This window comes from Bufo bufo, chromosome 4 (assembly GCF_905171765.1).
Source record: "Bufo bufo chromosome 4, aBufBuf1.1, whole genome shotgun sequence".
NCBI classification, from domain to species: Eukaryota; Metazoa; Chordata; class Amphibia; order Anura; family Bufonidae; genus Bufo; species Bufo bufo.
Window position 1 is genome coordinate 284,335,276 of NC_053392.1, and position 23,271 is coordinate 284,358,546.

Consider the following 23,271-nt stretch of genomic DNA (forward strand, 5'->3'; position numbering starts at 1 on the left):
GATTTGAGTTAGATCGTGAAACTCAGATCCAACAGTATAGTCTAACACAGAGGCGTTCCCATGGTGATGGGGACGCTTCAGGTTAGAATATACTAAAAGAACTGTGTACATGACTGCTGCATGGCAGGTGCTGCCAGGCAGCAGGGGGCAGACCCCCCAGCCCCCTGTATTTAACTCATTGGTGGCCAGTGCAGCCCCCCTCCCTTGTATTTAACACATTGGTGGCCAGTGCGGCCGGCCCCCCCTCCCTCCCCCCTAATTAAAATGACCGACCCCCCCCTCATTTGTGGCAGCGGAGAGTTCCGATCGGAGTCCCAGTTTAATCGCTGGGGCTCTGATCGGTAACCATGGCAACCAGGACGCTACTGCAATCCTGGTTGCCATGGTTACTTAGCAATTTTTAGAAGCATTATTCCAGGGGAGTTCTGCCCTCCCTGCGGCTCTCAAACAGTTCTCCGCCTGAAGGGGCACCCCCACCGCCTGCGGTGGAGGGGGGGGGGGGGGGGCGTCTGCTCTTCTTTCAGCAGGTCTGGAGAGCTCACGTTTGAGACGCCTGGACCCTGAAAATTGTAACTTCTGGTTACAAGAGAGAATTCGCTTCCAGACCTCCGGAACGTTTCTTCCCTTCTTGGGTTCCGGGTGATCCGGCCCGAGCCTCCGCCCTTTTACAAGTGGTCTCTTCCCTTCTGGTCCGGGGAGTAGTTGCCCCAGTTCCTCTGGAGGAACACTGTACAGGGTTCTACTCAAATCTCTTTGTGGTGCCAAAGAAGGAGGGATCTGTACGTCTGGTCCTAGACCTGAAGCTCTTTAACAAGTCCCTTCGGGTATGGAGGTTCCGGATGGAATCCCTCCGCTTCGTTATTGCTTCTCTTCTTCCAGGGGAGTTCCTCGCGTCAGTGGACACTGGGGACGCAAGAGGTGAAAAGAATCCTCCAGTGAGCGGAAGCTCATGTTCCAATATGGTCTGCAGTGTACATCCCAGGGGACGAAAACTAGACGGCAGACTTTCTCAGCTGCAACAGGGTGGATCCGGGAGAGTGGTCTCTGCATCAGGACGTATTCGAGGACGTCTGTCGCCGTTGGGGCCGCCCGGACGTGGACCTGATGGCGTCCAGGCTCAACAACGAGGTTCCCACGTTCCTGGCCCGAGCTCGGGATCCTGAGGCGTACGGGGTGGACCCTCTGGTGTCTCCGTGGTGAGACTTCACACTCCTCTGTCTTCTCACCACTGCCTCACTCCCAAAGGTTCTTCGCAGGGTCGCGGCGGAAGGGATCCCGACCATAATCATCGCCCCCGATTGGCCTCGCCGCGCCTGGTTCTCGGAAGGCACTCGGGTGCTGGCAGACATTCCCTGGCCTCTTCCTCTCAGGGAGGACCGGCTGTCTCAAGGACCGCTCTTACACCGGATTTTACAGCCGCTTAGTTTAACGGCGTGGCTGTTGTGACCTCCATCTTGAAGTAGAGGGGCTTTTTGGACTCTGTCTTGAAGTCCATGATAAGAGCCAGGAGACCAGCTTCCCCCCGGATATACTATCGTATCTGGAAGGCCTTTCTTGCCTTTTTGCGAGAAGTTAGGTGTTTTTTCACTTCGTTTCTCCGTTCAGGTGATCCTCTCTTCTCTCCAGTCGGGTCTTGAGATGGGAATGTCCCTGAGCTCTCTGAAGGGTCAGGTCTCTGCTCTGGCCATTTTCTTTCAGCGGTCTCTGTCTCTGCTCGGTCCGGTGAGGACCTTCCTACTGGGGGTGGCGCATTCGGTCCTTCCCTTTGTCCCTCTCCTGCCCCCCTGGGATCTGAACCTGGTCCAGTCTTCTCTACAGGCGGCTCCTTTGAGCCCCTGAGGGACATTTCTTCTCACCTGGAAGATGGTCTTTTGATGGTCATCACCTCTTTCTGGAGGGTATCGGAGCTGGGCGCCTTTTCCTCCAAGGGACCCTTTTTGGCCTTCCATAAGGATAGGGTGGTACTGCCCCCAGTCCCTTCTTTTTTTGCCCCGCTCCGGCGAACCCCAAGGAGGGCGCTCTCCATTCTATGGATGTTGTCCGTGCTTTGCGGGTGTACCTGTCGGTTACTGCCCTATTTCGCCGCTCGGACTCCCTTTTTGTGGTTCCCGAGGGGCCTCGTGAGGGTCTGGCGGCCTCCAAGGTCACTGTGGCTCGGTGGATTCGGTCGACTATTACCATGGCCTATCGGTCCCGGGGTAGGGTTTCCCCTAGCAGGGGTTACCGTGCACTCCACTAGGGTGGTGGGGGCCTCCTGGGCTAGGCGCAATCGAGTCTCTACATCACAACTTTGTAAGGCGGCCACCTGGTCGTCCTTACATACCTTTTACCAAGTTCTACCAGCCACACTCTCTGGCGTCGGCTGATGCTGCCATAGGGCGCAAGGTATTGCAGGCTGTGGTTCCTGTTTAACCATTGGACGTTTCCCTCTGGAGGTGTTGGTCTTCCCACCCCATGGACTGCTCTAGGACGTCCCATGGTCTGTGTCCCCCAATGGAATGGGCGAGAAAAGGAGATTTTTTTTGTGAAACACCTGTAAAATCTTTTTCTCGTCTTTTCCATTGGGGGACACAGCTCTCACCCATTCTTGTCTGTTACAGGAGGGGTTGGTTCTATTCTTTTGGGACCTTATGGTTTACGGCCTGATGGCGGTATTCCTCGGTTCTGTTTTCTTTGTTAATATTTGGTTTTTGCACTGCAATGTTTGGCTTTTGCACCCACGGAGGTCCTCCTGTTGGAGCATGGGGGTATAGCCAGTGGAGGAGGAGCTGTTTTTTTTCTTATTTGCATAGAGTCTCCTCCTAGTGGTGGCTTAAGCTATACCCATGGTCTGTGTCCCCCAATGGAAAAGACGAGAAAAAGATTTTACAGGTGAGTTTCACCAAAAAATCTTTTTTTTTTTTTTAGTTTTTTTCTCAGTCTCCCTTTCCGCTAACTTGTGACAAAAAGTTCAATCTTTCATGGACTCAATATGCCCCTCAGCGAATACCTTGGGGTGTCTTCTTTCCAAAATGGGGTCATTTGTGGGGTGTTTGTACTGCCCTGGCATTTGAGGGTCTCCGCAATCATTACATGTATGGCCAGCATTAGGAGTTTCTGCTATTCTCCTTAGGCCTCATGCACACGACCGTTGTTTGGGTCCGCATCCGAGCTGCCGTTTTTGCGGCTCTGATGCGGACCCATTCATTTCAATGGGGTTGCAAAAGATGCGGACAGCACTGCGTGGCTCCGTTCCACGGCCCCGCTAAAAAAATATAACGTCCTATTCTTGTCCGCACTTTGCGGACAAGAATAGGCATTTATATTGCCGGCGCCCGTTCCGTTCCGCAAATTGCGGAAGTCAACACGGGCGCCTTCCGTTTTTTGCGCATTTGCGGTTTGCGGACCGCAAAAAAGGCACGGTCATGTGCATGAGGCCTTATATTGAGCATTCGGGTAATGAGATTTTTTTTTTTTTCGTTCAGCCTCTGGGCTGAAAGAAAAAATGAACGGCACAGATTTCTTAGTTCGCATCGATCAATGTGGATGAAAAAATCTCTGCCAAAAAATTTGCAAAAAAATAAAAAGCTGTGATCGCTAATAAAGATCCAAAAAGCTCAAAAGTGATCTTTATAGCGCCGCAGCGATTTTACGGTGTTTTTGCAGTGAACAGAAAAAAAAACATTTCTGTCACTGCGGTGGGGCGGACTGAACGCAAGTGTGCGCACAAGATCACGCCTGATCGGGCGAACACTGCGTTTTTTGTAGAGCCTAAAGTGACCCTAATGTACTGATATAGATCTGATTGCGATCAGTCTTGATCACTTACAGATACTATATAGTACTAGTGCTGATTAGCGACAGCGATGACTATTCAGCGACTAATCAGTGACTGCGGTGCGGTGGGCGCTAACTACCTAACAAGTGGCTAACTAACTGGCGGTGATAAGGGACCCTTATACTCCATTCACACGTCTGCAATTCTGTTCTGCATTTTGCGGAACGGAATTGCGGACCCATTTCGGATCCGGAATTGCGGATCTGTATTTCCGGGTCCGCACTTCCGTTCCGCAAAAATATATAGTTCTGGCAATGTGCGGATCCGCAAAATGCGGAAAGCACATTGCCGGTGTCCGTGTTTGCGGATCCGCAAAACACATACGGACGTCTGAATGGAGCCTTACCGGGGGGGTGATCAGGGAGTCTATATGGGGTGATCAGGGGTTAATAAGGGGTTAATAAGGGGATAATAAGTGACAGGGGGGGGTGTAGTGTGGTGCTTGGTGCTACTTACAGAGCTGCCTGTGTCCTCTGGTGGTCGATCCAAACAAAAGGGACCACCAGAGGACCAGGTATATCAGACACTGTTAACAAAACGGCGTCTGATATACCTTTCTGGGGTTAAAAAAATCACGAATGATCGCCGCTGGCAGGCTGTAGATCAACTTGTTTACCTTGCGATCCTGTGAACGCGCGCTCCTGTGTGCACGCGTTCACAGGAAATCTCGCGTCTCGCCGATGCATCAAGGAGGAATAAGCCGGCCGCCCACAGGACGCATCCCTGCGTTAGGCGATCGGGAGCTGGTTAAAGGGGTTATATGATACCAAGTACACCCTGAATGCTGGTAAATCCTTGTCCAATACATAAGTTTTGCATTGTATAGTACAAGTGAATAACTAATTGCAGGTTCAGGACTCCTAAGGGGACAAAAATATATATAAAAACATGTATGGTGGATGTCAGCACTTTTAAGATAGCTGCCTGGTTTCTGCTGTTGCGCACAGTGCGCACACACTGTTTAGGTCCCCTAGAGGGTCTGTAAAAAAAAAAAAAAAGGGGGGGGGGGGGGGCTAAATGTCTGATTCGCCACATACACACTCCAAAATGGTATCGCTGAAAACTAGAGATCGTCCCATAGAAAATAAGCCTGTAAATATAACAAAGTTATAGGGGGTTAGAATATGGTGATGAAAAGGAAAAAATACATATTTTTTTTTAAATGTTTTTTGTTTTTTCTGTGTTAACACCTTAAGGACCTTGTCATTTTTCACCTTAAAGGGAACCTGTCACCAAAAAAACGTGTACTAAGCTGTTAATAGTACCTTTTATAGTGCTGCATAGTAGTTTCCTAATGCTTTTTTTCATCGTTTAGCCGCATCTAGCCTCCTTGAGAAATCAATGTTTTATTCAGCCGCTGCCCCCTGCTTAAAGTCAGGTTTGAAGTCAAGGGGGCAGCGGCCTAGGCGTCTCCAATGCTGCTCTCCCCGCCGCCTTTATTGGCGTGCCGGGACCGCGCTCCGAACCCGCATGCGCAGTAAAGGGCTGCTGTAGCGCGATCCCGGCTCGTACACTCAGCCAGCTTCAGTTTCGCTACTGCGCATGTGCCCGGCATCTTCTGTAACTGCGCTAGTATGTAACGCGGGCGCATGCGCAGTAGCGAAACTGAAGCCGGCTGAGTGTACGAGCCGGAGCCGGGATCGCGCTACAGCAGCCCTTTACTGCGCATGCGGGCTCGGAGCGCGGTCCCGTCACTGAGATCCGGCTTGTCAATAAAGGCGGCGGGAGGCGGGGAGAGCAGCATTGGAGACGCCTAGGCCGCTGCCCCCTTGACTTCAAACCTGACTTGAAGCAGGGGGCAGCGGCTGAATAAAACATCGATTTCTCAAAGAGGCTAGATGCGGCTAAACGATGAAAAAGTGCATTAGGAAACTACTATGCAGCACTATAAGGTACTATTGACAGCTTAGTAAGTGTTTTTTCCAGGACGTCCTCCATGACAGCACTACATGGAGGTTGTCTCCCCCGCCCACTATTGGGACAGGAAACAGAGGTTAAAAGCTCCCCCCCCCACCCACCATCACCAGTGTTTTTTCCTGTCCCAATAATGGACAGGGCAGAGAGTGGTCTCTTGTAGACCTGCCTAAACCTTTTTTCTTTTTTTTTTTCTATTTCGCCGGGCTAAAACCCCTATGCTGGGGTCCCTTAGCCTCCCAGCCCTCTCCAGTACCTGTGGGTCACGCGACTCGCGGCTGGAGGCGGGTATACCAGGGGCTGGGATACGGTAGCCGCAACCCCGCCGGGGCTCTGGGCTGCAGGACGCTCCTCCAGGAGGGATCGCGCGGGAACCGGAGCGCTTCTCTTCTCACTTCCGGGTTCGGCGCTGAGCCGGAAGTGATGACTAAGCGCCGGCAGTGGAGTGCGCATGCGCGTGACCTCCGACGCCGGATCCAGTATGGCGGCGCCCTGCGGACGATCCCCAAGCGGCGAGGGACGCTGTAGGCCTAACGAACGGCCTCGCGTCCATCCAGAATCGGTGGGAGGAGCATCCACGTCAGGAGGGGTAAGTGCCAGTGGCATTTAAAAGTCTGGTGGGCTAGGTGTCAGTCCCTCAGTCATGGACTCGTCCGGTGTGAGAGAGCAGTCCCCAGACCCTCCTGCCCAGGGACATGGAGAGAAAGATCCTACCCTAAAGGTGGACATCAAAAAGAAGCCCAGGAGATGCGCTATTTGCAATAAAAGGCTTCAGGAGTCATATACAAAGAAGCTTTGTACCGATTGTATTAACAAAATGATGAAAGAGGAACAGTCGTCCCTTTTAACGGACATTAGAGCCATCATTAAGGAAGAGGTCAAAGCGTCAGTTTCCTCCTTAATAACGCCTAAGGTGGCTGAACAGACCACCGGGATTAAAAGACCTAGGGAAATCTTGGAGTCAGACTCAGAGGTCATAGAGGTGGAATATTCAGCGGAGGAGGAAGAAGAGGAGTCTTTACCTTCCTCATCCCATGAGGAGAGACGCAAGTACTGCTTCTCAACTGAGGATATGGATTCCCTCCTAACTGCAGTTAGACAGACTATGTATATATCAGACGAACCAGCTAAGAGATCCATTCAGGAGGAGATGTTTGCTGGCCTGATTACAAAACAGAGGAAGGTGTTCCCTTTAAATTCTAGCCTAAAACAAATGATCCTGGGTGAATGGGAGGATGTAGAAAAAAGGCTGTTTATTCCTAGAGAATTTAAAAGCCGTTTATCCTTCGACAAAGAGGACACTAAAATTTGGGAAGAAATCCCCAAAATCGACGCCCCGGTCGCAAGGGTAGCTAAAAAAACAGCGATCCCATTCGAAGACTCCTCCCAGCTGAAAGACCCCATGGACCGCAAAGCCGATGGTCTCCTGAGGAAATCTTGGGAAGCTTCTGCGGCCTTAATGTCTACTAACGTGGCAGCTACTTCAGTGGCTAGGTCCCTTTTATTGTGGTTATCTCAGCTGGAGAATCATTTGTCAATGGGAACTCCCAGGGAAGACATTTTGGAGACTATCCCGCTCCTAAAGATGGCGACAGCCTTTACAGCGGACGCCTCAGCAGAGTCAGTCAGGTTCGCAGCTAAAGGCGGGGCCCTTCTGAACACCGCAAGAAGGGCTTTGTGGCTGAAGAACTGGTCTGGTGATCTCACCTCAAAGAATAAGCTATGTGCGATCCCCTTCTCAGGATCATACGTGTTCGGCCCTAGTCTGGACAAAATTTTGGAGAAGGCCTCAGATAAAAAGATAGGTTTTCCTGAGACTAAAAGCAAGAAGACGCAGTTTTTTCGTAAAAAATTCCAGCCAAAAAACCAAACGTATAAGGATAAGGGGAAATCGGGGAGATGGTCCTATCCTAAGGGGGGTAGGGGCAGAGGATTTCTGCTTAACCCCAACACTTCCCAGGACAAACAATGACGCCAGACCAGTCGGGGGGAGACTAAGATCCTTTCTCCCAGCATGGAGCCAGGTAACTCAGAATCCTTGGGTGCTCCAAATTATTCAAGAAGGGTACAAGATAGAACTCATATCTATTCCGCAACACAAATTTGTGCTAACAGGGTACGGAGGAGGTACACAACAGGAAAATCTTTTAAAAGACGTCGCAAAACTAAAAAATCTAGGTGCAGTGACTCGCGTCCCTGCGGGTCAGGAAGGCAAGGGCTTCTATTCAAGGTTATTCCTGGTCAAGAAGCCGGATGGCTCTTTCAGAACTATAATCAACCTAAAACCTCTAAACGTCTTCATAAAGTACCGTCGTTTCAAGATGGAATCAATAAGATCAACAACACCCCTCATTTCTCAGGGAGCGGTAATGTGCACCTTAGACTTAAAAGATGCATATTACCATGTACCAATACATCCAGACCACCAAAAATTCCTAAGATTTGCAGTAAGGGAAGCAGACAGAGTAAACCACTATCAGTTTCAGTGCCTGCCCTTTGGGATATCAACAGCCCCCCGGGTGTTCACAAAATTGATAATAGAGATAGTGGCCTTCCTCAGACTGAAGGGAATAAAGATTGTACCTTATCTAGACGATCTCCTCCTAACCGCAGACTCTGCACCGGTTCTAGCGTCACAAACACAGACAACAATATCCCTCTTACAAGATCTCGGCTGGATCATAAATTGGGAAAAATCGGACCTAGTACCAGAGACCAAGAAGATCTTCCTGGGAACACTACTAGATTCGAACCTACAGAGGTCTTTCCTTCCACCTCAAAAACAACAAAACCTTGTCACGAAATTGAGAGCATTTCAGGGGAAATCAGTGTGCACCATCAGAAATGCCATGAGTATTCTGGGCCTGATGACATCTTGCATATTTACAGTACCGTGGAGTCAACATCACACGAGAGTCCTGTAGAAGATGATTCTATCGGTCTGGGACGGAGACCACCGATCCATAGACCGGAAAATCCTTATAAAGGAGAATGCTCGAAGATCCCTGGATTGGTGGCAGACATCAAGCAACCTATCAAAAGGCGTTTCCTGGAATCTAAATCCGTACGTCATAGTAACTACAGATGCCAGCCAACAGGGTTGGGGGGCAAAGGTTGGAATCTACTACTTCCAGGGAACCTGGAGCCAGACCATAAAAAACAGGTCTTCAAACTTCAGAGAACTTCAGGCCGTTTGGGAAGCTCTCAGACAGAGTCAGGATCTTCTGAGTGGACAGAACATACGAATCCTGTCAGACAACATGACAGCAGTCTCTTTCCTCAGACATCAGGGAGGAACAAGATACCCTCTCCTCCAGAATCTAACAAACAAGATTTTTTCCTGGGCAGAGGAGAATGTGCTGTCAATCTCAGCCGTACACCTACAAGGTTCAAAAAACCAGTCGGCAGATTTCCTCAGCAGACACTTTATAGATCCAAACGAGTGGACATTGAACAGACAGGTGTTTCTAGAGTTGACAGCCTCATGGGGATATCCGGACATCGACCTCTTTGCTTCAAGGGAGAATACTCAAACAACCTCCTTCTTCTCCCGGAATCCTGCCGATCACCCCACGGCCGTAGACGCTCTATCTCAATCCTGGAACATGAAGCTGGCATATGCGTTTCCTCCTTTCCCTCTGATTTCAGTAGCCCTAAAAAAGATCAGCAGGGAATCGGCCAAAGTGATCTTCATAGCTCCCTTTTGGCCAAAACAAGCCTGGTTCCCGGTCCTGTCCTCTCTGAGTCAAGAAGAACCGGTTCCCCTCCCTCTCAGGCCAGACCTGTTGCATCAGGGTCCAATATGGAATCCGGAAATAAACAGGCTGAAACTAACAGCGTGGCTTCTGAAAGGGACTTGTTAAGATTACAGGGGTTCTCAGAAGAAGTAATAGCCACTATTCAGAGAGGCCATAAACAGGTGACCTCGGCGATTTATAATAAAATCTGGAAAAAATTCTGCTCCTGGATGGCGCTGAGAGGGAAGAATCCTCTACTCCCGAGTGTGGGAGATATTCTTGATTTCCTCCAGGAAGGGTTTAACATGGGTCTCAGGCCCAGTACCCTTAAGGTCCAAACTGCAGCCTTAAGTTGGTTTCTAAACTACTCCCTGTCAGAAAATCGATGGGTAAGCAGGTTCTTAAAGGCAACCACACGGATTAGGCCAACACTAAGGTCCCAGGTCCCTCCCTGGGATCTGTCGCTAGTTCTTAATGCCTTAACAAAATCACCTTTTGAACCCCTACATGAGAGTAGCCTAAGAAACCTGACCTTAAAAATGATGTTCTTAGTGGCTATCACATCAGCCCGTAGGCTAGGGGAGATCCAGGCCCTCACCATCCGTGAACCGTACCTTACAATCTGTGAAGACAGAGTCATACTAAGACTAGACCCGTCCTTTATACCGAAGGTAGCTTCTTCCTTTCATCGTAACCAGGAGATAGTACTACCAACCTTCTTCACAGACCCAAAGACCGAAAGGGAGAAGGAGTTCCATCTTCTAGACGTCAGACGTTCTCTCCTTTTCTACTTAGACGTTACCAGTACCTTTAGAGTGGACTCAAATCTGTTTGTTCAATTTTCAGGCCGCAATAAAGGCAAGAAAGCTTCTAAAGCAACCTTAGCTAGATGGATTAAGATAGTCATTAAAGAGGCCTATCAGAGCCAGGAGCTTCCCTGTCCCCAGGAGATTAGGGCTCATTCAACGAGAGCAGTCTGGGCTTCATGGGCCGAACATGCGAATGCTTCTATCGACCAGATATGTAGAGCAGCCACCTGGGCAAGCTCCCAAACCTTTTGTAAGCATTACAGACTAAATGTGTCAGGGAATATTGACCAGTCTTTTGGACGTAAAGTTCTTCAGGCTGCGGTCCCTCCCTAGTTATTGGATTAATTTGGTATTCCTACTCCATGTAGTGCTGTCATGGAGGACGTCCTGGAAAGTAAGAATTAGTCTTACCGGTAATGATGTTTCCAGGAGTCCGACATGACAGCACTGGTAGTTCCCTCCCTAATGATTAGAGTAATCTTCCTTTTACTTTTTTTTTTGCACTATGTTACCCATTATGGTGTGATAATCTATAAAACACTGGTGATGGTGGGTGGGGGGGGAGCTTTTAACCTCTCTGTTTCCTGTCCCAATAGTGGGCGGGGGAGACAACCTCCATGTAGTGCTGTCATGTCGGACTCCTGGAAACATCATTACCGGTAAGACTAATTCTTACTTTTTGGTGATAGGTTCCCTTTAAGGACCAGGCCATTTTTTGGAAATTGGACATGTCACTTTGTGTGGTAATGACTTCGTAATGCTTTTACTTATCCAAGCCATTCTGAGATTGTTTTCTCGCTATACATTGTACTTTGATAGTGAAATTTTTTTGTTATAATTCACCTTTATTTATAAAAAAAATCCCAAATTGACAAAATTTTGATAAATTAGCTATTTTCAAAATTGGAATTTCTCTGCTTTTAAGACAGATAGTGATACATCATAAATCAGTTGTTACTGATTACTGTTACATTTCCCATAAGTCCACTTTCATGTTACATAATTTTGTAAATGTAATTTTATTTTTTATGATCCTATAAGGCTTCGAATTAAAAAGGAAATTTCCGAAACCCACTTTTTTTAACCACTTCATGACCACCCATAGACTATAAACGTCCTATGGGTGGTTGTTCATCTCTGAATGGATGTTTTAGAATGTACATTCAGAGGTGGCAGCTGCACGCTAATCGTGCAGCAGCAGAGCGGGGGGGCCTGCTGTCAGTGCCGGCAGCGCACCCCAGAGATGAGGCAGGGACCGTTACCAGGTGTCCCTGCCTTCTAGATCGCTTTATATACAGTTCAAGAAGCGCTATGCGCTTTCTGTACCGGCCCGATGGTCATGTGACTGCTGGGGCGGGGTGAGTGCAGGAGCTGTCGGGTCTTCCAGAGACCTCGATCAGCCCTGCACTGAGGCTGTACAGCGCTGTATTATGTGATATAAAAAAAAGGTAAAAATAAATAAAATGGACATATTTGGTATTGCTGCGTCCGTGACGGCCGGCTCTATAAATATATCACATAATCCACCCTGTCCAATAAACACTATGAAAACAAAACTGTCAAAAAAAGCTATTTTTGTCACCTTACATCACAAAAAGTGCAACACCAAGTGATCAAAAAGGCATATGTCCCACAAAATGGTATCAATAAGTCACCTCATCCCGCAAAAAATGAGCCCCTACATATGAAAATTGCTCAAAAAATCTAAAAAAAACTATAGCTCTCAGAACATGGAGACATTAAAACATAATTTTTTGGTTTTAAAAATGCTATTATTGTGTAGAACTTAGAGATTCTGTCGCATGGATTTTAGCATCATCACATCAGTCTGCACGTTTTGTATTAAAATATACTAGTATTACTACCCTAAGTGTTGTCCTTTGTCTAGAACAGTGGTGCCCAACCATTTTTCGTCTGAAGGCCGCACGAGACTTGGTATAAATTTTGCGGGCTGGAACCAGGTAGCTTTGCCAGAAAGAAATGCAAACGCTGTGAGGGGGCACATGTGAGCATTACTACTGTGAAGAGGGCACATATCTGGCATAACTACTGTGAGGGGGCATGTGTGAGCATTACGTCTGTGAAGAGGGCACATATCCTGGCATTATTACTGTGAGGGGGCATGTGATGTATACATGTGTGTAATGTATGTACTGCAGTATGTGATGATCACACACTGCACTACATACATTACACACATGTATACATCACATACTGCGCTGTCACCTTCTTCTGCAGGTCTACCTTGATGTCTGGTCTTTAGGCTTCAGTCAGATCCTCCACCACCATGCTTGCGCTGTGTGCCTGACACCACCAGGAGCTGGCCCCTCCTCCTTTCATCTCCCGCCGGCTTCTCCTACAGCAGGGCGCTCTATCGCTCCAGTGCCCGCCCAATCTTGCCAATCAGGGACGTAGCTAGAAATAACTGGGCCCCATAGCAAAAAAATGTATGCCCCTCCTGGACCTCCCACCCCTTCCAGAGCTCCCACCCAAACACCCCTTCAGGACCTCCCACCCCAACATCCCCACACCCCTCCCTAGATCCCCCTTCATTGTCTTCCACAGATTCCCCCCCTTCATTGTCTTCCACAGATCCCCCCCCCCTTCATTGTCGTCCACAGATCCCCCCCCCCTTCAGTGTCATCCACAGATCCCCCCCCCCCCTTTTCAGTGTCGTCCACAGATCCCCCCCCTTCAGTGTCGTCCACAGATCCTTCCCCCCTTCAGTGTCGTCCACAGATCCTTCCCCCCTTCAGTGTCGTCCACAGATCCTTCCCCCCTTCAGTGTCGTCCACAGATCCTTCCCCCCTTCAGTGTCGTCCACAGATCCTTCCCCCCTTCAGTGTCGTCCACAGATCCTTCCCCCCTTCAGTGTCGTCCACAGATCCTTCCCCCCCTTCAGTGTCGTCTACAGATCCTTCCCCCCTTCAGTGTCGTCCACAGATCCTTCCCCCCCCTTCAGTGTCGTCCACAGATCCTTCCCCCCTTCAGTGTCGTCCACAGATCCTTCCCCCCTTCAGTGTCGTCCACAGATCCTTCCCCCCTTCAGTGTCGTCCACAGATCCTTCCCCCCTTCAGTGTCGTCCACAGATCCTTCCCCCCTTCAGTGTCGTCCACAGATCCTTCCCCCCTTCAGTGTCGTCCACAGATCCTTCCCCCCTTCAGTGTCGTCCACAGATCCTTCCCCCCTTCAGTGTCGTCCACAGATCCTTCCCCCCTTCAGTGTCGTCCACAGATCCTTCCCCCCTTCAGTGTCGTCCACAGATCCTTCCCCCCTTCAGTGTCGTCCACAGATCCTTCCCCCCTTCAGTGTCGTCCACAGATCCTTCCCCCCTTCAGTGTCGTCCACAGATCCTTCCCCCCTTCAGTGTCGTCCACAGATCCTTCCCCCCTTCAGTGTCGTCCACAGATCCTTCCCCCCTTCAGTGTCGTCCACAGATCCTTCCCCCCTTCAGTGTCGTCCACAGATCCTTCCCCCCTTCAGTGTCGTCCACAGATCCTTCCCCCCTTCAGTGTCGTCCACAGATCCTTCCCCCCTTCAGTGTCGTCCACAGATCCTTCCCCCCTTCAGTGTCGTCCACAGATCCTTCCCCCCTTCAGTGTCGTCCACAGATCCTTCCCCCCTTCAGTGTCGTCCACAGATCCTTCCCCCCTTCAGTGTCGTCCACAGATCCTTCCCCCCTTCAGTGTCGTCCACAGATCCTTCCCCCCTTCAGTGTCGTCCACAGATCCTTCCCCCCTTCAGTGTCGTCCACAGATCCTTCCCCCCTTCAGTGTCGTCCACAGATCCTTCCCCCCTTCAGTGTCGTCCACAGATCCTTCCCCCCTTCAGTGTCGTCCACAGGTCGTTCCCCCCCCCTTTCAGTGTCGTCCACAGGTCGTCCCCCCCCCCCTTCAGTGTCGTCCACAGGTCGTTCCCCCCCCCTTTCAGTGTCGTCCACAGGTCGTCCCCCCCCCCCCTTCAGTGTCGTCCACAGGTCGTCGTCCCCCCCTTCAGTGTCGTCCACAGGTCGTCCCCCCACTCCCTTCAGTGTCGTCCACAGGTGTCGTCCCCCCACTCCCTTCAGTGTCGTCCACAGGTGTCGTCCCCCCCTTCCCCCGCAATTAAAGTGTCGTCCACAGGTGATAAAGTCCTGTCACTGCGCGGGCCGCATGACACGGCTTCGCAGGCCGCATTTGGCCCGCGGGCCGTAGGTTGGGCATCACTGGTCTAGAAAATCGCTTTTATTATTATGGTAATTACCTGAGTAAGGTGCCCAAGGGGCCGATTCCAGGCGCTGACATGTGTATCCACGGCGCATGCGCAAGCTTATGGCTCAGCGAACGCATTCCGTGAATACACATGTCAGCGCCTGGAATCGGCCTCACAGGACGCACTGCACATGCGCCAGCCGGCAATGAGGAGTGAATAAATTAGCAGTGCTGGGCTCCAGGAGAAAGGGCACGGCTGGGCGCCAACGGCCGGAGGAACAGCCCCTTGGGCACCTTACTAAGGTAATTACCATATTAATAAAAGCAATTTTCTAGACAAAGGACAACACTTAGGGTAGTAATACTAGTATATTTTAATACAAAACGAGCAGACTGATGTGGTGATGTTAAAAGCTCTGTCACTAAAATCCATGTGACAGAATCCCTTTAAAGGGGTTCTGCACTTTGTTTAAACTGATGATCTATCCTCTGGATAGATCATCAGCTTCTGATCGGCGGGGGTCCGACACCCGGGCCCCCGCCGATCAGCTGTTTGAGAAGGCAGCGGCGCTCCAGCAACGCTTCGGCATTCTCACTGTTTACCGCTGGCCGAGTGACGTCACGACTAGTATCAACTGGCCTGGGCGGGGCTAAACTCCATTCAAGCGAACAGAGCTTAGCCCCGCCCAGGCAAGTTAATACTAGTTGTGACGTCACTGGGCCTGCGGTAAACAGTGAGAAGGCTGCGGCGCTGCTGGAGCGCCGTTGCCTTCTCAAATAGCTGATCGGCGGGGGTCTCGGGTGTCGGACCCCCGCCGATCAGAAGCTGATGATCTATCCAGAGGATAGATCATCAGTTTAAACAAAGTGCAGAACCCCTTTAAATGAGAAAAAGTATACATATTAGGTATTGCCACGTCCGTAACGATCTGCTCTATAAAAAAGTCACATGACCCAACTCCTCAGGTGAACGCTGTAAAAATATATATAAACTGTGGTAAAACTAATTTTTTGGGGTCACCTTGTCCCATAGTGTAATAATGAATGATCAAAAAATCATATGTACCCAAAAATGGTACCAATAAAAAGTCAACTCTTCCTGCAAAAAACGAGCCCCTGCACAAGACTATCGGCAGAAAAATATGGCGTTCAGAAAATGGAGACCCAAACATAATTTTTTTTTCAAAAATGCTTTATGTAAAACTGAAACAAAGAAAGTAGACATATTTGTTATTTTGTCTAACAACCTGCTCTATAAAAAATAGCACATGATCTACCCTGTCAGATGAATGTTGTTAAAAATAAAACTGTGCCAAAAGAGCCATTTTTTGGTTACCTTGCCTCACAAAAAACGTAATATAGAACAATTAAAAATAATTTGTACCCCAAAATAGTACCAATAAAACTGGCACCTTATCCCCTAGTTTCCAAAATAGGGTCACTTTTTGGGAGTTTCTACTGTAAGGGTGCATCAGGGGGGCTTCAAATGGGACATGGCATATAAAAACCAGTTCAGCAAAATCTGCCTTCCAAAAACCATATGGCGCTCCTTTTCTTCCCATACATCGTGTGCCCATACATCAGTTTACGACCACATGTGGGGTGTTTCTGTAACCCGCAGAATCTGGGTAATAAATATTGAGTTTTGTTTGGCTGTTAACCCTCGATGTGTTAAAGAAAAAAATGGATTAAAATGGAAAATCTGCCAAAAAAGGGAAATTTTGAAATTTGATCTCTATTTTCCTTTCATTCTTCTGGGACACATGAACAGTTAACAAAGTTTGTTAAATCAGTTTGGAGTAACTTGATAGGTGTAGTTTCTACAATGGGGTCATTTATGGGGGTTTCCACTATGTAAGCCCCACAAAGTGACTTCAGACCCGAACATGTCCTTTAAAAAGTGGGTTTTGAAAATTGCTTCTAAAATTCTAACCTTCTAACGTCCTAAAAAAATAAAATGACATTTACAAAATGAGGTCAACATAAAGTAGACACGTGGGTAATGTTAAGTATTAATAAATATTTCATGAGGTATCTGTTTCTGTTTTAAAAGCAGAGAAATAGAAATTTTGAAAAATGCAAATGTTTACCAAAAATTTAGAAATTTGGGATTTTTTCATGAATAAAGATGAAATATAGACTCATTTATGACTATCATGAAGTACAATCTCAGAATGGCTTGGATAAGTAAGTGTTCCAAAGCCATTATATAAATCACTGCGAAAGGTGCACCACAATCATTTGCAACTAACACTGGCTAATCCCTCAAGCTGTTAAGAACTGAGACTTTAGCCAATGTATTCCTGTCATTTAGGCCACTTTATTTGTTATTTTTCTTGATATGTTTAGAATGTGCCATTGCGTGCTGCTGGTAGCATTCTGTTGCACCTGGTAGCCTGTGTCACATGGCCTGTTATAGGTGGGGCTTACAGCCTTATTTCTCCCACTACATGAGTGATTTCACTATGGAGCTATGTGGGAGCTTGGCTGTGAGTTAGATCTTAGCACCATTCAGACTGTGTTCACACACCGTAGGTAGTCTAGTGGTAGGAACCCATGTCACACTGAGATACCTTGACGGTGGTGCAACCTGCTCCGATGTGTTCCTGAAAGGAATACATTGGCTAAAGTCTCAGTTCTTAACATCAACTTTAGGGATTAGCCAGTGTCAGTTGCATATCATTGTGGTGCACCTTTTACAGTGATTTATGTATTTTTATATTTGCATCCACACATTATCCCATCTTGTGTAGGATGCTATTGTGGTGCATGTGGTCCGCTGCAGACATACTCCATTGTATGCATTTTTGCTAGGGATTGCTGTTAGCAGTGGATCACATGCGGAGGAATTGCTCCCCGGGTTATAAACACGCCACAGTGTTTGGTGTTTTTGAGCATTTCCTCCCATTTAGGCCACATTATTTCAGTTCTTTTTCCAAAGCCGTTACCACATAAAGTGGCACATGTCAGATTTGCTAAATTAGCCCTGGTCAGGAAGGGGGTAAATGGCCCGGTCTGGAAGTGGTTAAGGACCACTTCAGTTATGAAGTCACTTTGTGGGGCTTACATAGTGGAAACCACACCCATAAACTACCCCATTGTACAAACTACACCTCTCACTTTATTCAAAACAGAATTTACAAACTTTGGTAACCCTTTAGGTGTTCCACAAGAATTAAAGAAAAAAGGAGGTGACCTTTTTAAGTTTCACTTTAGCAGATTTTCCATTTTAATTCATTTTTTCCTGTAACACATCAAGGATTAACAGCCAAATAAAACTCTATTACCCCGATTCTACAGTTTACAGAAACACCCCACATGTAGTCATAAACCGCTGTATGGACACACAGCAGGGTGCACAAGTGCCATATGGATTTTGGATGGCAGATTTCACTGGGATAATTTTAAGTTGCCATATGACATTAAAAGACCCCCTTGATGCACCCCTAGAGTAGAAACTCCAAAAAGTGACCCCATTTTGGAAATTATAGGTTAAGGTGACACTTTTATTGGTACTATTTCATGGTGTATATATGACTTTTGATTGCTCTATATATTATGCTTTTTGTAAGGCAAGGTAACCAAAAAATGGCTGTTCTGGCGCAGTTTTTATTTTTAGTTTTTTTACAGTGTTCACCTGACAGGTTAGATCATGTGCTATTTTTATAGAGCATGTTGATATGGAGGCGACTATATCAAATATGTCTACTTTTATTTTTCTTTTGTTTCAGTTTTACATAATAAAGCATTTTTGAAAAGAAATCATGTTTTTGCGTCTCCTTTTTCTGAAAGCCATATTATTTTTATTTTTTGGGCAATTATGTTATGTAAGGGCTCAGTTTTGCGGCATGAGGTGACTGGTACTATTTTGGCGTACATGCTACTTTTTGATCGTTTTGGTATTACACTTTTTGTGATGTAAGGTGACAGTGTTTTTTTTTTTTTACGGTAAATCATGTGATATTTTTATAGAACAGTTTGTTACGGATGCGGCGATACCGAATTTGTCTTTTATTTTTATTTAGGTTCTACACAATATAAGCATTTTTGAAAGAAAAACATTGCTGTTTTTATGTCTCCATTTTCTGAAAGCCATATCTTTATTTTTTTAGGCGATTGTCTTAGGGTCTCCTTTTTTTTTTCAGGATGAAATGATAGTACCATTTTGATGTGCATGTGACTCTTTGATCGCTTGGTATTACACTTTTTGTAATGTAAGGTGATAAAAAAACATCTGCATTGACATGTGTATTAAACAGTGTAAGGCTAGATTCACACGACCGTATGTGTTTTGCGGTCTCCCCCCCCCCCCCCCCCCCAAAAAAGTGACATCCGTATGGGCTGGGCTTCATAGGCCTCCATAGCTGCCGGGCCCCCAGGCCTTTGAAAGGCTTGGAGCTGGCATGGCAACGATCGTGTCACCACAGCTCAAGAGAGGGAGTGCAAACCTCCCCAGCACTGATTGCGGGATATGAAGAGTTAATGCATTGGCGTCATCACCGATGCTGGTGGATGCAGCAGGGGTCCGGCTGTCAGTAACACTGCCGGTGATCACGGGACTGCACATGGGGAGAAGGAAGAACCGCAGGACGCGAATGCTTGTCCTGAGGCACAAAGTACTAGCCATTTAGGACGAGCATTCTCGTCCTGGGTCGTTAAGCTGTTAAAACACAAGAAAAACTATACAAATCGCTGTAATGGTACCCATAGAATGAAGGACACAGGTCCGTTTTAACACATGGGGAACGCCATAAAAATAAAAAAAATCAAACCCATAAAACTGCCTGAATTTTTTTTTTACTTATTTTTTTTTTTTACCATATTCTTCGCTTAATAAGACACACCCGCTGATCAGACGCACCCCAGATTTTAGAGGAGGAAAATAAGAAAAAATATTTTTCATCAGATCTGCAGATTAGACCCCCATAAATATCAGCATATCACATCAGACCACCAACAGACCTCAGATCAGACCTTTTTCTTTCAGACCCCACCATCTGTCACAGTCTCTGACGTGACAGGTGTCAGAAGATCGAAGAGACTGGCTGCACGTGATGTGATCTGACAGCCTCTTTGGTTTCACTTGTTTCTGTGTTGTTGCTGGTAATGACCACACCTCTTGTCTCAGGTGTAGCTTAATGGTCGTTCCAACTCCTCTATTTAGTCTGGCTTCAACCATCATGGTATGTGGTTAAGTTTGATATTGGAAGTGAAGGTGTGTGGTCCTCTTCTGAGTTCCTGCTCGTCCATTTACCTCAGAAGTTAAGTGTTACTTCCCTTTTATATTTTGTTTCCCCTCTGTCTTTTGTTACTAGGACTCGGGAAGACGCAGTTTTTCCATATCATCACCACGACGGCCATACAAGGAGATTGACCCCTGACCTCTGTAGGGGCAGGAAGCAGAGAAAGGTTTAAATGTTCCCCTCCCACCACCAAACACCAGTGTTTCCTGTCCCTACAGAGGACAGGGGCGGAGAAAGGTCTCCGCGGGCAGCCGCCGTGGAGATGAAGGCAGATGTGGTATGGAGTCGCGTACCTGCTTTTGCGGGCCCCCCCTGTCTGCCCGCGGTCTCGTACTAACGCCGGACTGGGGGGGGTAGGGAGAGACTCTCCTCCGGTTGATCTGGGGCCTGCTCCCGGGAGCACGGAGATGCCCGCTGGTTCATCGAAACCATGCCGGCTTGTGCTCCCAGCGCCGTGCGGCGCTATACAAATTCGTCACTTCCGGGTAGCCGGACGTTTCCGGAAGTGACGCGGACGGAGGGGGCCGGCTTCAGAGGGCGGGAAGATTCAAATGGATTCTCCTGCCGGCAGCGTCCTGCGGTGAGTACCTACCTGATTTCGGCTGTACTACAGGATGTCTGCTTCTGAACACACCGAGACCTCTACTCTACCGTCCGTAAGTGCCCCATAGGGGAGAGTTTTTCTTCCTCTCTCACTGGGGCACATTTTAATGGGGTTTTCTCTCTTGGTTTTCCAGACTGCAAATGAACCTCTGAGAAAACCCAAGAAGTCATTGAAGTGTATCTCATGCCTCAAACGACTTCCTGATGATTACCCTAAGAAACTGTGCAGGGTCTGCATTACTAAGATTGTCCGGGAGGAACAACCGTCCCTCATGGACGAGATTAAATCCATGATGCAGGAAGAAATTTAAATCCTCTTTTGCGTTTTTTTCCTCTCTTCAAACAGTGAAGCCTGTGGTTTCGGAGCCCCCCGCTAAACGCCACAAATCGGACGATGATGTCTCATTTGACTCTGAGGTTTATGGGGGTTCAGCTTCCTCCTCTAAACATATGGAGGATGAAGATAAGCTCTCTGAACGTGATTTTTCAGAAAACAGAAGGAAATTTTATTTTTCCTCTGAGGATATGCCCGAGCTGTTAAAAGCCGTCAGAGCTACTATGGGAGTAGAGGAGGTTCCCTCTACGCTGTCAGTACAAGATGAGATGTTTGGAGGTCTCAGGGTAAAGAAATCCAGAGTCTTCCCTATTAACGAGAACATCAAGGGGATGATTTTGGATGAATGGGCAGATCCGGAGAAACGGCTAGGCGTCGCCAGATCCTTCCAAAACCGGCTTCTCTTTGATCAGGAAGAAGCTAGGACATTTAATACCATCCCTAAAATTGACGCCCAGGTAGCTAGGGTCAATAAGAAAACCAGCCTACCATTTGAGGATGCTTCTCAACTCAGAGACCCACTGGATAGAAAGGCTGACGGCCTGCTGAGGAGATCCTGGGAAGCGGCCATGCTCACGCTTAAGTCTAACATAGCAGCCACTTCCGTGGCCAGATCTATGTTCATCTGGCTCTCTGAGTTAGAGAATAGGGCCTCCGACGATTCCTCTACAAATGAAATCATGAGCGCCATTCCCCTGTTAAAATCCGCTACAGCTTTTTTGGCAGACGCTTCCGCGGAGTCAGTGCGTTTTTCAGCAAAAGATGCGGGTCTGTCCAATGCAGCTCGCCGTGCCTTGTGGGTGAAGTGCTGGTCGGGGGACAAAGTATCTAAATCCAGATTATGTGGCATCCCTTTCTCTGGAGAATACGTTTTCGGACCTGAGCTAGAGAAAATCCTAGAGAGGGCCTCCGATAAAAAGAAGGGTTTTCCGGAGGAGAAGGTCTATAAAAGGAAGTATCCCTTTCGTGCCCCTTCCAACCAAGGTAGTCAATACACGGGGAAGGGCAAGTCGGGCCGTTTCAGTTACCCCAAAGGGGGAAGAGTTAGGGCTCCCGCTTCTGCTCCCCAGAAAGGAAATGGAAACCAGTGACATCCGGGTGGGGGGGAGATTGAGGATGTTTTTTCCCCGCTGGGAGGAAATATCCTCAAACTCCTGGGCTCTGAGGATTGTAGGGTCGGGTTACAGAATACAATTCTCGGACCCTCCCCCAAAGAGGTTTTTGGTCACCAAGGTTGCGGTCCCAGACTTCAATCATCCCATTTACGTGGGCATCCGGGAATTACTCGCAAAGGGGGTGGTGGTGAAAGTACCTCTATCCGAACAGGGAGGGGGTTTCTATTCCAACCTCTTCCTAGTGAAGAAGAAGGAGGGATCCTACCGCACAATTATAAACTTAAAGCGCCTGAACAGATACATTACTTATCAAAAATTCAGGATGGAGACCTTAAGATCTATAGTCCCTTTGCTCCAAAGCAATTCAGTAATGTGCTCAGTCGATCTGACCGACGCCTATTATCATGTACCAATACATCCCAGCTCTCAACGGTTCTTAAGGTTCGCGGTCAGAGACCATCACGGCAGAATCGTTCATTACCAATTCACCTCTCTCCCCTTCGGCATATCATCAGCCCCTCGAGTTTTTACAAAGCTAATGATCGAGGTAGTGGCTTATCTAAGAAAAAAAGGTCTGACAGTCTTTCCGTACTTGGACGATTTTCTGATTTCAAACAGTTCCGCTCCTCTCCTGCTGAGAGATCTAGGTTTCTTCCGTCAAACTCTAGAAAGCCTGGGCTGGTTGATCAACATAAAAAAATCTCAGTTAGATCCGACAACGAAGATCCAGTTTCTGGGGGTTATTCTGGATTCTCAGAAACAGATAACCTGCTTACCTCAGAGCAAGATACGGGACATCCAAAGGAAGATCTCCATCTTCAACTCAAAGAATCTCTCTTCCATCAGGGACTCAATGAGTCTACTGGGGATCCTTACATCCTGCATACCATCCATTCAGTGGTGTCAGATCCATTTTCGAACCCTACAGATGTGGATACTCAGGGTTTGGGACAGAAGAGAATCTTCTTTAGACCAAAAGGTGATCATCCCTCAGAGGATAAAGACCTCCCTTCTTTGGTGGAAGGACAGGCTAAAGATCTCCAAGGGGGTGCAGTGGTCAAGAAACCCCTATGCCCAGATCACCACAGATGCAAGCCAGTACGGTTGGGGAGCAAAGGTCGGAGAAGTTTATTATTAGGGAGTCTGGCCCAGATCTGTCGGCCTCCAGTCATCAAACCTTCGAGAACTAAGGGCAGTCTGGAAGACTCTAAGACAAGCAAAAGTTCATCTTCAGGGCCATCACGTAAGAGTCCTGTCAGACAACACGACAGTGATCAGGTATTTAAACCATCAGGGAGGCACAGGTTCGTGCAGCCTGCTGGAATTGTCGGCAAGAATATTCGCCTGGGCCGAAGCGAACGTCCGGTCAGTATCCGCAGTCCACCTGAAGGGGTCCCTAAATGTGGAAGCAGACTACCTAAGCCGGGCAAGAATAGATCACTCGGAATGGTCCTTAAACAAGGAGGTCTTCCTGATGATAGTGGACAGGTGGGGGAGACCTACAATAG

The 23,271-nt window shown here is 48.0% G+C and overlaps 1 protein-coding gene across 1 annotated transcript in view; it reads left to right on the forward strand.

Moving 5' to 3' along the window:
* Nucleotides 1-23,271, forward strand: part of DDX43 (DEAD-box helicase 43) — a 162,207-nt gene that overhangs the window by 85,213 nt on the left and 53,723 nt on the right. The gene's annotated exons all lie outside the window — the stretch shown is intronic.